Genomic DNA, 14,148 nt, shown 5'->3' with positions numbered 1-14,148 from the left:
GCTATTTTGTAAAAAGGGAATGTTTTCTTCATTTTTAGGATAGTTTGTTGTCTGTGTATAGAAATGCAACTGGTTATTGTTTGCTGATTTTCTATCCTGCAAATCTACTAAATTTATCCATTAGTTTTAATAGTTTATTTTGGTGGTGTACTTAGTGTTATGTATATATAAGACCGTGTTATCTGCAAAAGCAGCAATTTTATTTCTTCCTGTCCGATTTATATGTCAAGCGTTATCAATTTCAAAGAACCAGGTTTTGTTTTGGCTGATTTTCTCTATTTTCCTGCCTTCAATTTCACTGATTTTTGCTCTAATTTTACTTCTTTCCTTATGCTTGCTTTAGGCTTCAGTTTTTCTTCTTTCTCTAATTTTCTAAGGTGGAAGCTTAGATTGTTGATGTTTAGATCTTTCTTCTTTTCTAATATATGTATTCAATGCTATAAATTTCCCTCTAAGCGCTACTCTCACAGCATATCACAATTTTTGATAATTTATTTCTTCATTTAACTCAAAATATTTTAAAATTTCTCTTGGGATTTCTATTTTTTAAACTCACATGCTATGCAGAAGTGTATTGTTTAATTTCCAAGTATTTTGAGATTTTCTACCTATCTTTCTGTTATTGATTTTTTTTGTTTAATTCCATTGTTGTATTGAGAGCAGACATTGTGTAATTTCTATTCTTTTGAATTTGTTAAGTTGTGTTTTATGGCCCAGCATGTGGTCTGTCTTGGTGAATGTCCCATGTGAGCCTGTGTGTGTTCTATTGTTGTCAGATGAAGTAGTTAATAGATGTCAATTATTCCCAGTTGACTGATAATGCTGTTGAGTTCCACAGTGTCCTTACTGATATCCTGCCTGCTTGATCTGTCAGTTACTAAAAGAGGGATGTTGAAGCCTCAAGCTATAATAATGGATTTGTCTATTGTTCTTGAACTTCTATTGGTTTTCGTCTCACATATTTTGATGTGCTATTATTAGGTACATACACATTAAGGACTGTTAACATCCTTCTTGTTTTAATTGAGCATTTTATATGATCCCATTTTGTCTCTTAGCATATCAACCATATTTTTTTCTTTTCTTGTCCTTCAAACTTTTATGTAATGGCATTGATCTATGATGGATTCTAGATCTTGTGAAAAGCAGCCACATCCATGAACTATATACATAGTCCCAAAAGCAGTGATCCACTCCTCCAGCATATCTGTTCCAACTTTATGGCCTTCCACTACCCACCATACTTAGAGTTTTTTTAAATTCCATATTCCATTGGAACTAGCTTAGACGAGCCCCAGACCAAGCTTTCTGCTTGAATGCTCCTGATGCACTTTTCTAGTTTTGTCCTACTTGTCTCATCTCAGGATTTCACATCTAGTAAGATGGAAGACCTGGCAACAAGTGCAGGTTTTTTGGCTTTCTTTGACTCATAGTGCACAAGGCATTCCTCTCTTAGCCTCTTTGCTTCTTCACTTTCTTCTTCCTCCACAGATCCAAAGGGATCAATGTCATTATCATCTTTACTATCCGTAGCTCCACTTCCTGTGGTGTCTTCCACATTAGCAGGGCCATACTTGCCCAAAGCTTTCTTCACTCCTGGAAGCCTGGCCTCTTTTTCATAAGAGCTGATGTGATTATATCAATGTAGAGCATGATAAGAGTCAGCAGGCATGGACTGGAAACTGCTTCAAATGCTGCTGGGTGGCTTATGACAGTATACACCCTTTGATGTAGCTTTTGTCTGCTAGGTAATTGTTGAACACCTGGAGGCTGGGGGTGCTTTTCAAGTCTCCAAAACCCCTGGCATCTGCGGATCCAGGAACTGGGGGACAGCGAAGGAAAAGAGGAGTGCAGGTGGTCTGCCAAACACTAAGGGGAAAAAAAGCTCAATTATATTCCTTTAAAAAATTGTTAGTGTTTTCTCTAGAGTTTGTGATATATGTTTATAACTAGCCTACATTCACTCTCAAATAACACTATATTGCCTCATGGGTAGTAAAGATACCTTTATAATAGAGTATTGCCAATTCCTTCCTCCTGTCTTTTGTTACATGGCTGTTATTTACTTCACTTAGCCATATACTATAATCTTCTAATATATTGTTACTATTATAACTGGGAGCAAACGATGACCTACTGGCTCAATTAACAATAAGAAAACAAAATATTTTATTTGAACTTCATTTATTCCTTCTTGATGATCTTTCTTTTTCTGTATAGATCAAATTTCTGACCTACATAATTTTTCCTTTCCCCAAAGACCTTCTTTATTTTTTTTATTTTTATTTATTTTTTTTTCAAAGACCTTCTTTAAACATGTCTTGCAGAGCAGGTGTATTGGTGATAAATTCTCTGAGTTTTTTTGTTTGTTTGTTTTGTTTTGTTTTTGTCTGAGAAAGTCTATTTCTTCTTCACTTTTGAAGGATAATTTCACTGGATATAGATTTCTAAGCCTTTTTTTTCTTTCAACAGTTTATTTTTGTTTATTTTAGAGAGAGAGTGTGTGTGTGCAAGTGAGGGTGGGGACGGATAGAGGGAGAGAGAGAGAAAGAGAATCCTAAGCAAACTCCATGCTGAGGGCAGAGCCCAATGAGGGGTTCAATGTCAAAACCCTGAGATCATGACTTGAGCCAAAATGAAGAGTCAAGATGCTCAATTGAATGAGCCACTTTCAACAGTTTAAATATTTCCCTCCACTGCCTTTTAACTTACATGGTTTCTTGTGTGTGTGTGTGTGTGTGTGTGTGTGTGTGTTTAAGATTTTATTTTTTAAAGTAATCTCTACATCTAACGTGGGAGCTCAGACTCACAACCCCAAGATCAAGAGTTGCATGCTTCACTGACTGAGCCAGCCAGGTGCCCAAGCTTACATGGTTTCTCAACAATTTTTTTTAATTTTTATTTATTTATGATAGACATACAGAGAGAGAGACAGGCAGAGACACAGGCAGAGGGAGAAGCAGGCTCCATGCACGGGGAGCCCGATGTGGGATTCGATCCCGGGTCTCCAGGATCGCGCCCTGGGCCAAAGGCAGGCGCCAAACCGCTGCGCCACCCAGGGATCCCCCTTACATGGTTTCTGATGAGAAGTCTGATTTAGGTCTTATCCTTGTTCTTCCATAGGTAAAGTTTTTTTCCTGTGTTGCTTTAAAGATTTTCTCTTTGTCTTTGGTTTTCTACAGTTTTAATATGATATGTTTAGGAATAAATTTTTTTTTTTAGTATTTATCCTGCTTGGTGTTCTCCAAGCGTCCTGAATCTGTGTTTTGGTGTCATCAATTTTGGAAAATTCCTGGCCATTACTCCTTCAAATATTTCTTTTGCTCTGTCCCTTCTTTCTTCTCCTTCTCTTCTGGTATTCCAGTTATACATTTGTCATACCTTTAAACTTGTTTCACAGTTATTGGATATCTTGTTTTTTTTTTTTTTCTCATTCTTTTTTTTCTCCTTTCATTTCAGTTTGGGAAATGTCTACTGACATATTTTCAGTCTCAATGATTTTTAGCTTGGCCATGTCCTTTCTATTGATGAGCCGCTGTAAAGCATTCTTTATTTCTGCTACAATATTTTTTAAGATGATTTTTTAAGGGGCACCCAGGTGGTTCAGTCAGTTGAATGTCTGGCTCTTGGTTTTGGCCCAGGTCATGATCTTGTGCGACATGGGATTGAGCCCCACTAGGGCTCCATGCTCTGTATGAAGTCTGCTGGAAATTTTCTCTTCTTCCCCCTCCCCACTCACTTGCTCACATGCTCTCTCTCTATATATATAAAAAATTATATATATAAATTAATTTTTATTTATATATATATAATATAATATATATATTATATATATATAAATTTTTTAAAAATGTGATTTTTAAGAGAAATTTTATGTTCACAGCAAAATTAAGAGGAAGATACAGAGATTTCTCATAGACCTACTGCTTCACAACCTTTCCTACTATGAACATCCTCCACCAGAGTGGTACATTTGTTACAACTGATGAACCTACACTGACGCATCATAATCACCCAAAGTCTAGACTCTACATTATAAATTTTTTTTATTTTATTTACGATAGTCATACAGAGAGAGAGAGAGAGGCAGAGACACAGGCAGAGGGAGAAGCAGGCTCCATGCACCGGGAGCCCGACGTGGGATTCGATCCCGGGTCTCCAGGATCGCGCCCTGGGCCAAAGGCAGGCGCCAAACCGCTGCGCCACCCAGGGATCCATAGACTCTACATTAAAGTTCACTCTTGGTGTTGTATATTCTGTGGGTTTAGACAAATGTCTAATGACATGTGTCCATCATTATCATATCATACAGACTATTTTTTACTGCCCTAAAAATCCTTTGTGTTCCCCTTATTCACCACTCCTCAACAATCCCTAGCAATCGCTGATCTTTTTCCTGTCTCCATAGTTTTGCTTATTCGAGAATGTCATGTATTTGGAATCATATAGTATACAGCCTTTTCAGTTGGATTCTTTCACTTAGTAAAGTGATTTTAAGATTCCTTTGTGTTTATTTTTTGCCTTGATAGCTTTTTTAAAAATACTGAATAATATTCCATTGTCTAAAGGAACCACAGTTTATTTATCCAGGTGTCTACTGAAGGACACCTTGGTTGCTTTCAAGTTTTGGCAATTATGAAGTTAGAATTTACTTTCTTTCTTTCATTTTAAAAATTCTTTCATACATTTTCTGTCTCTATGCCCATCTGCTTTTGCATACTGTATACTTCTACTAGTGCATCTTTAACATATTAATCACAGTTATTTTAAATTCTCAGTCTGATAATTCTAAAATTTCTGCTGTATCTGAATCTAGTTCTGATAATTGCTTTGTCTATTTAGATCATATATCTTGTCTTGCTTTTTTAATCATGTCTTGTAATTTTTTGTTGAAAACAGAACATGTTGTATTAGATAATATGAGCTGAAGTAAATAGCTTTTAGCATGAAGTTTTATGTTAACATAGGTAGGAATTGTGTCTAATGTTTATTGTGGCTGTAGGTTTCAAAGGCTTTAATTTCCTCCAGGATACTTGTTTTTTAATTTATCTTTTATCTTTGGGTTTCTCTAAAAACTCTCTTAAATACAGTCAGAGCCATATAGCTGCTTCAGCGGCAATCCACTGTTAACATACTGGAGCCCTATTGATGAGGTGGTAAGGGGTAGGGGAGGAGAGGACATCTATAATCCTGTGAATAAGTCTTAGTCTTTAGTGAGCTTGTATCCCTGAGCTGTGACCTTCACAAATGATCCTTATGTTGTTCTCTTCCTTTAGGTGAGACAGAAAGACTAAAGGAGGCTTGAGTTGGATAAATTCCCTTCCTCCACATCAGATAAAGCTCTTTGCCATTAACAGATAGGCATTTGTTAAGGAGAATGCTCTGGACATTATTTCAAAACTATTACTATTCCCTTTCCCTTGCCAGAGACATGGGATTGTTGTTTTGACTCTTTATCATGACAACTTGGTGGGATTCCTGAGGGTAAGACCCACAAAAAATGCAAGGTGGCCTATGACTACAGCTCTGAGGTTTCTTATTTACAATAATTTATACTCCATTCTCCAGCAATTCATTAAAAGTACTGTTTGAGTTTACCTACCATCCATGGCTCAAGCAGCTTTTGCTCAGGGTAAGTTGATCTGCGCTGTGATTCTTTGGATTAATCTGTTCCTCCAAATTTCAAAGTAATGGTTTGCACTTTCCCTTAATTCCTTAATGGAGCTAAGAAAAGTCACAATTTTCCATTTGTTCAGCTTTTATTGTTGTTGTAAGGATGAGAACTATGACTTATGTGTTGGAGATGAAACTTCAAATCTCTAGGAGTTCTTATAATGAGATGGGAAACTCATAGTCTTTGTATGGCTGAAGAAGTCTTCTCCTCTTTCACTTTGAATGATAATTTATCTGGGTATAAAATTCAAGATTTCCAGCTATTTTCCTTCAGCACTTTACAACTGCTACTTTACTGTCTTTTTGCTGTATATTATTGCTGCTAAGAATTTTGTTGTCACTCCAGGTATCATTTCTTTGTAAATTATCTGTCTTTTGGTATTTTAAAGATATACTTTTTTTCCTTGACACTTTATACACTTTCTGTAATGTGTCTCTGTGTGTAGAATTATTTTCAGTTGATCTATTTTTTAATCTCATGAATTATATATTCTTTAATTCTGAAAATTTTTCAGTTCTGATATTTTCAAATGCTCCATTTCTATCATTTTCTTCATTCTCCTTTTTAATAATTGTCAATAGACTAATATTAGCTTGTCAATCCCTTCTCCATGTCTCTACAAATCTATTCAAATCATATGTTTATTCTATGTTCTTGGGATATTCTTAGGCATTATTCCCACTAATTTTCTCTTTGTCTCTTTGTCTATTCTAGAGTTTACCCCATTATACTCTTTTTTTGTCCATGAGAAAGATGCTCTGTTGAGCCACAATCTTCCTCTAGTCCTAACGTGTCCTCTGAAGATCCTTGTTCAAGTCTGCCTTCAAAAATCCCTTGAAATATTTGAAAACAGAGATGCCAGTCTCCCCCTTTTCCTTAGGTTAAACACCACAGTTAAAGGTCATTGTGAATGTAAGCAGGTCACAGTGAATACTACCTTTTACAATATGGTGATGGGAAATGTGAAAAGCAGATCAATATCTAAATTTTAATCAATAATTCTGGAAATGTTCACTAGGAACCTGGAGAACAGCTTGGAAAATTCCCCTGCGGTATCTAAATTAATCCTATGTGTCTCATCTGGGTTTAATTCATTTATTAAACAATAACTTATTATATGTTCAGTTGTATTAATTACCCTTCTAAATGCAGGAGCTATGCTGGGGATCAAGACATGGTCCTCAGTTGTGTCAGTGCAGGAGAAAAGAAGTTGAGATGATGAGCAGGGTGGAACGGGGTGTGATTATCCAGGAAGAGACTACCAAGTGGAAGAATGCTCAGAGAGCACTCTGAAGACCCTTCCATTTTCAGATTCCCATGCAACATTTAGTAGCACTCCAATCATATTAAATGGGGCCAGGTGTAGTCTCAGGGACCATCCAGCAGAAGAAGTTATTATCCCTTCATTGTGGAGCTACAGAGGGCCAGGCTCAGCTCTTATAGCATTTAATCCAGTCCCGATCAAGGATAGGAAGAATAAGTGACCTCACCCCACCAGCAAGTGGGTTTGGATTTAGTTTTGCTCCCATTGACTTTTGCTTCAAATGCTTGTTGATTCGTTCGTTCACTGTAGTGGATTAATGACACCAATGACCCCTCATAATGGTCCTTCTGTATCCAAACTTTTGTCCTGTAACTTTGTAGTCCCCTCCTACCCTGATTCCAGGCTTGGCCGTATAACTTTCTAGGACTAATGTGATGTTTGTAAATATGATACAGGCAGAAGCTGGAAAAGTGCTTTTAGATTTCCATGTCCTCTCTTCTATCTCTGGCTTCCCTGTGATAACTAGACTAGTTTTCCTTTGGAACCTTGTCCAAGGCTAGCTCTCTCTTATCTTGGTTTCTCTTGTATCTTGCCTTGATTCCTGCTGCTGATGTGAGAAGATGCTTGGGCTATCCTGATGGAGGGCTGTGAGAGACATATGGAGGAAAGCTGGGCTGTTCCAGATGAGGTCATCCTAGACTATCCAGCCCCCAACTCACTTCCAGTTCACAGAAGATACACAAGCAAGCCCAGCTGAGATCAGTTAAGCCTGGCCCCAAATGGTAGAAAGCAGATTTAAATCAAAAGAGAGCTGGGACGCCTTGGTGGCTCAGCAGTCGAGCATCTGCCTTCAGCTCGGGGCATGATCCTGTGATCTGGGATGAGGTCCTGCATTGGGCTCTTTGCAGGGAGGCTGCTTCTCTCTCTGCCTATGTCTCTGCCTCTCTGGGTATCTCTCATGAATAAATAAATAAAATCTTAAAAAAAAAACCAAAACAGAGAGCCTAACAACCTATGGGCTTATGAATAATATTAAATGGCTGTTGTTTTAGACTACTAAGTTTTAGGATGCTTTGTTACAGAGCAGAGCTAACTAATACAGAAATGGTAGTTATCTGATGCTCAATCATTCCATGAATCTTTGTGGAATATCTACTTTGCTCCTGTGGGCTTGTGGGAAACTTTGCAAGGTCTTTTTCTATCTGCTGCCACACTGGTTCCGTTGGCATGACCAAGATTGTAACTCCTTGTCCAGAACTTTGTATCGCTGCTGGGACTGTGATGCCCTGACACCCCACTAGCTTGGCTGGGTCCCTGGCCCCTAAGTTCTTTTCAGCACCCTTCTCTTCCTTACTGGGTTCATTCTTTGAATGGATGAATTATTTGGAATCCTTATACCTCATGTAGAGCATTTCTTATCACCTAGCTATCTGCTACTTTGCTTCCCTGGTCAGGTTGGACCTGTTTGACTATGGATAGCACCCTGAAGTATGCGCCTGTTTATTGCCCTCCTTTGGACTGCACTCACAACTGGATGAAGAATTATCCTCTGCGAGTGTTAGTTCCCTGTATTAGTTTGCTAGGGCTGCCATATGAAGTACTATAAACTGTATGGCTTAAACAACAGAAATTAATTTTCTTACAATTCAGGAGGCCGGAAGTCTGAGACCAAAGTGTTGGCAGGGTTGGTTTCTTCTGAGGTTTCTCTTCTCAGCTTGTAGATGGCCACCTTCTCACTGTGTCCTCACATGGTCTTCTCTTACTCTGTGTCAATGTCCAAATTTCCTCTTCCTATATGGACGCCAATCATAGTGGATTCAGGCCCATTCTATGACTTCATTTTAACTAAGTTACCTCTTTACAGACCCTCTTTCCAAAAAAGTCACTCTCTGAAGTGCTTGCTGGGCCTTCAAGCCACCTAAGTTGTGAGAGTTAATCTCTCATGCATGTTGTCCCCAAAGTAGAGTCTCTTGGTCGTTGCCGTTTTGAGGTGATAATGCCCAGTCTTCTTCTCTTTACGTTGTTTGTAGCTAATTGGCTGTCATGCATGTTAGCAATAGTAGCTTTGACCAAATGATACTAGCTTGCTGGCTGAAAAGAAAAAGCATTAAGAGAATATTAGCTGCTGAGGCCAAGTCCATGGAGGCACTTTCTGGGGGGTGTTTTATCCTGCATGCAGAAGCTGCTCTTCCCTCATTCAGTCTGTCAGAAGGTTACAGCCAAGGTGGTGTGTGCCTGGAGGTGGTGCTGCAGGGAGAGCAGTGCCCTTGTCAGCTCCGGAGGAATGATGAGATCTCCGATAAGGGGAAGACAACACCCAGGAGGCAGCATGGTGTTGCAGAAAAGGCTTTGGAATGAGGCAAGACTATGTTTAATCCTGAGTGCACCATTTGCCATTGATGACCTTGGGCAAGCCATTTAACCTCTCTGGACCTCAGTTTCCTTATCTGTAAATCAGGGAAAGTTACCCCCTACCTCCCAGGGCTGCTGTAGAGCTGGTAGGGCCAAGCGCTGTGCCCGACCCTATCAGGGATCCATATATGTGCTGACCGAAAAGGGAATGACCCCAAACTGGGAAGCTAGGAGGGGGTCCATCTGAAACTTTTGGGGGATACTGACATGTCACAGAGTGGCTGAATAATGTCAGTTGGAAATCCTGTCCAGGATTTCTCTTGCCTTAAGCTCCCCTCTATATGCATGTACTTGTGTGCACACAGGGACACACCCCCACACACAGACACACAAGATGCATACTGAATAAGTAAACACCAGGCCATAGACAAACACTCATGACGACACACAGCACCTCCCCCATGCACATAGGAACTTGTACAGAGCCAGTTGGTCCCTCTCTTACAGATAGACACACATACACAAGTGTGTACACAAAAATACACTCCCAGGCCCTGTGCACCGCGGCTATGTTCCCTCCATGAAATGGGACCTTGAATTCCTCCGACTGGAGACCATAATATATATCTAAATATTGAGGACCATATACTGAGTCGTCCCCCTCAATGTATCTAAAATGAGATATGAAGAGGGGGAAAACCCCAGTGGAGAAGAGGAAGCCATACATACAGATTGCAATCGCCACCCAATGTTGCTGGTAGAGAGAAATGGATGTTGAGCATTGAATGTTAAAAATTGTGTTGAATTAGATAAGAAAATCCCGTGTAGACTTTGTTAATGATTCATAATCAGCTAATAAGCTCATCTTGAGGAGAATAATGATCCGCGGACCTGTTGGCTCGTTTATCACTGTGTTTTACAACATTGGCAAAGAAACTAATTAAATCCCCGCATCATTACAGAGAATCCCTTTTAATAGAGATACAATGATGCACTAGAGGCTACAGATTACACTGCAAATTGTACCAAGAGATTTTGGACAGCGGGTTTTAATTAACATGTGAGCCAGAAGCAGCTCGCTTAAATAATAACCAGCGCTGGAACCATCTGCACGGAGGAGTCAGGCCGTAGGAGGAGGAGGTGAGGACAGAGGCCCTGGAGGCCAGGAGAGCATGGGCTGAGGCTGGAAGGTGTCTCAGACTCGGGGGCTCTGGGGAAAGGGGACAAGCTGAGACGGGGCTTGAGTCCCGAAGGGGAGGGGAAGCAAAAGCCGGTGCATGTCAAGGTCCAGAATCAGACCAGGTGAAGGAATGCAGCTGTTTCTGGGGAAGCTGGAGGTGTGGATCCACATTGATTAGAGCAGTGAAGTCATATGAGCTCTAGACAAGTCCCCTGACCCCCCTCCCACCCCCATTTCTCCATTTGGACAAACCAAACCAAGAGAGACCACTTGCAAATGGGCATCGCACACCACTGTCCGGACTCTGGCCCTTGGCAGATGGAGCAGCAGGTTGCTGGGAGCCACTGTGAGGCAGGCAGGGCAGGTGCGTCCAGGGGGACCCAGCAGGGGAACCGGGGGTGCCCTAAGCGGCACAGCCAACGAGCCTCTAACAGCTGAGTCCCATGCTCCTCCCATGCTCTTCTGTAGTCGGCGTCCAAGGAGAAACTTCAGCCAGTAGGCCAGGAGACAGACAGAAGGACAAGTGGGCCAGAAGGCAGGCGAAGGAGGAGTAAAGCCGGGAACTCTGCTTAGCCATGAGTTGCATGTGTGTTCTTGGAAACGAGTTCATGGCCAACCTGGGGAGAACTTTATTCCCTCAAGGGTGAACCTGGGGGAGGCCTAAACGGTGCTGGGCCGGACTTCCTGAGGGCACAGGTCACACGGCCGCAGCTTTGCTGCACCTTGAGCAGCTTGTCACCATTTTCCTTGGCGGTCTCCCAGGCAGGGTGCTTCCCTGTTCCCTCCTTCCTCAGCACCAGACTTTCCTTCCCAGGCTGAGGCTCAACACTGAGGTGGCCTGTGCCACAGGCGGCATCACAGACTTCAAAGAGGCTTCTCTGACAGTTGTGGGAAGATCAAGAGTCTGTGTAGGCAAGACGCGGGAAAGAATTCTCTCCAAGTTCATGTCCCTCTCTCTGAGAAAATAAGCTGAAGGCTTCCTCCTCTGAGGCCTGTATATTATTATTTTTTTTAAAAAAAAGATCGGCAGCAAAATGATTCATAAAACCTTGGAAACAGAGTTCTTGTAAAACCTCAAAGAACAATGGCTCATTGTGTACCGAGACTCCCACCTGATAATCTGCCAAAGGCGTGATGCGGGCTCCTTCGAGATGGAGCTGCACCCAGCAGTCACTTCCCAGCCTGCTCTTCTCCTGGGGTTCCATGGCAACCCTGCAAAGATGCCAGTACCTTCTAGCATTCCCCAGGCAGCAGTCACCTTTGTGCCCGGGGCCGCAGGACTGCCTCCCGGCTGGGGGGCAACTCTTCTCGCCGAGGTGCTGCCAACACCGTGCACGCAGGCTTCCAAAGCCAACCTCACCCCCCACCCCTGTGTGCACACGCATGCACACCTGGGCACGAGTGTGCCCCCACACATGCATACACACATCCAGGCACACTCTTGCCCTCTCCCCAACCCCGAAGCTGGCGGCGCTGAGCCCCTGGTGCTCCCCCGCTCCTCTGGGACCTGCCGGGGCTGCCATCATCCAGCCCTTGCGCCTTGCCCCTTCCCCACCGCCTCCCCCTCCACAGGGTCTCCATCTGGGGTCGTGGAGCAAACAGGGGTCAGACACCTGCGGTTCAGCCTCCCCCTTTATAGACAAGGAGAGGGAGGGGCCTGCCAGCGAGGGAGGTGACTGTAGTCCTGAATGTCTCGAGTGCGCTCAGTCCGAGGCGGGCATCCTTGTGCTGTGCAAAAGGGTGGCCACGTGTCACCCTTTCAGCTGCTTCTTGGGGACTCCTCAAGGGAGCCAGCACGATTCCTCCCTCCCTGGTCTCTGCCCCCCCGTCCAACACCCTCGGGCTCCCGCCACCCTTGACTCTGAAGCTGTCCAAGCCTCCAGCTGCGTTTATGAATGGTGCCAGTTCCAGGGACTTGGGGTCTGGAAGGGACTTTCAGGGTCAGCTGGTCCAACCTACTCATTTTGATGAATGAGTAGTAAATGGAGGCTCTGGGAGGTTGAGTGAGGCTGAACTGAGGGACCAGTGGTCCGGCGCTTGGGAAACCCCAGAAGTGCTGGGGCCCCCATCCTGGCTTTATTGTGCTTTTATTACAAAAGCTCTGGGCAGCAGAGACAAAGCCTGCTGCTACCTAGACTGAACCCAAGCCTTGTGTCGCCGCGGGACAGAGGCCTTGCTAGTGTTCTTCCTTGGGGTGTCCGCTGATCGGCATCCCTCCCTCCTCCCTCCTAAGGCCCTCGGCTGCCCGCCCGGCAGTTCCAGGCAACCAGGTCCCTACCTCACAGTGCAGGCAGGCAGCAGGTGACAGTGTGGACGCTGCAGTCAGGCACCTTTGGGTTCGAGTCCCAGCCTCGCCCCTCCCCTCAGCACCGGCCCGAGCTGCTGTGAGCAGTGGTGGCTGCTGCAGCTGCCAGTTGGGCTTTAGGACTTCTGTGAACCTGTGGGTTAGATGCAGCCATTATTAAAAGTTAAATGACAGAAACTCCTAATTAAATAAATTATGCTTAAAACAAAGGCAATAAGCCCTAAGACAAAAATCATTTTCTAGTTATTTTAATATCATCTCTACTCTAGAGCTGATGCTCCAGGGGCCGTTCAAGTCCGCTGTGTCTGGGTGGAGGAAGCACCGCGCGCAGTACCACCCAAGACAAGGGTGCCCCCCACCCCCTCCCACTCCAAGTTTCGTGATGTCGAATTAGTAGCCTGCTCCTGGCTGTGGGGTGGGGATGGGAGGGCGATCACGCCATGGAAGTGAGCAGACACCACAAGGCTGGTCCTCCTCCTCTTTTTCCTCCCCCCTCCTCTTCTTCCCCCCCTTCCTTCTCCTCTTTCTTCTTCTTCTTTTTTTTATTATTTTTTTTGGAGAACCAGCCTCTGAACCCCTACCAGCAGGTCCCTAATTGTGTTTGACCCTTCCAATGACCCTGTGACATGGGGATTCCAGCTTTAGAGAGGAGGGAGCTGGGACTTAGGGGGTGCAGTGTCATCTCCCAGGCAGAGCTGGTGGGGCTCTTGGCCAGCAGTGGACGGAACTCACCCCTGCCTTGCGGCTCCAGGTCCAGTGCTCTCTGGCAACAAGTTGAGCTTGTCTACTTAGCAGTAGGTGGTGGCGGCGCCGTCCCCTTCCAGGCCCCAGCGGCCAGGAGGCCTCGTCCGGGTGAGCAGGATGCAGGGCCCGCGGTCCTAGTGGTCGAGGGGTGGCAGAGGCAAAATCGCCCAGGGAGCAGAATGTTCAGGGGCAGGGGTGCCCACATGGAGGGAAGAGGGCCCTGGACCACACGCCCAGCGGTCGTCCCCACCACCCCAGCCACAGGGGCGACACCGCCTCCCACGGCCCCCTCAACAGTTCACTAAGCACCTGTGTGCCCGCACTGCACCCACTGGGTGTGAAGGAGTAAACGCTGCTTTCCTTTCTCGCCCCTTCTCTCCTCCTGCCTCTTTCCTGCCCCCCCCTTCCTAGCAGTGAAGACCCTCCATGGTCGTCCAGGCTGACGACAGCCTGGGCACAGCGACGTGGCACAGGCCGCTCCCCTGGAGCCCCTTCCTTGGCTTCTGTGCCAACCCTGGGCCTGGTCCTCCCCAGCCCGTCGAACCTTCCTGCAGGCCCTGGGGCTTCAGGAGGCCTCAGAGGCAAAGGGGAGAGAAGGTCAGAGAAGGGACGGGAAGCTGAGCATAGGA

General features: G+C 44.3%; 1 pseudogene; it reads right to left on the bottom strand.

Annotated features, from left to right (window-relative positions):
• Positions 1–1,129: 1,129 nt before the first annotated feature.
• Positions 1,130–5,609, bottom strand: LOC129520466 (elongation factor 1-beta-like; annotated as a pseudogene).
• Between the last annotated feature and the right edge of the window lie 8,539 nt (positions 5,610–14,148).

The sequence above is a fragment of the Nyctereutes procyonoides genome, unplaced genomic scaffold, assembly GCF_905146905.1.
Source record: "Nyctereutes procyonoides isolate TBG_1078 unplaced genomic scaffold, NYPRO_anot_genome, whole genome shotgun sequence".
NCBI lineage: Eukaryota > Metazoa > Chordata > Mammalia > Carnivora > Canidae > Nyctereutes > Nyctereutes procyonoides.
The sequence above is the reverse complement of the archived record's forward strand: the minus strand, read 5'-3'. Positions and strand labels throughout refer to the sequence as shown.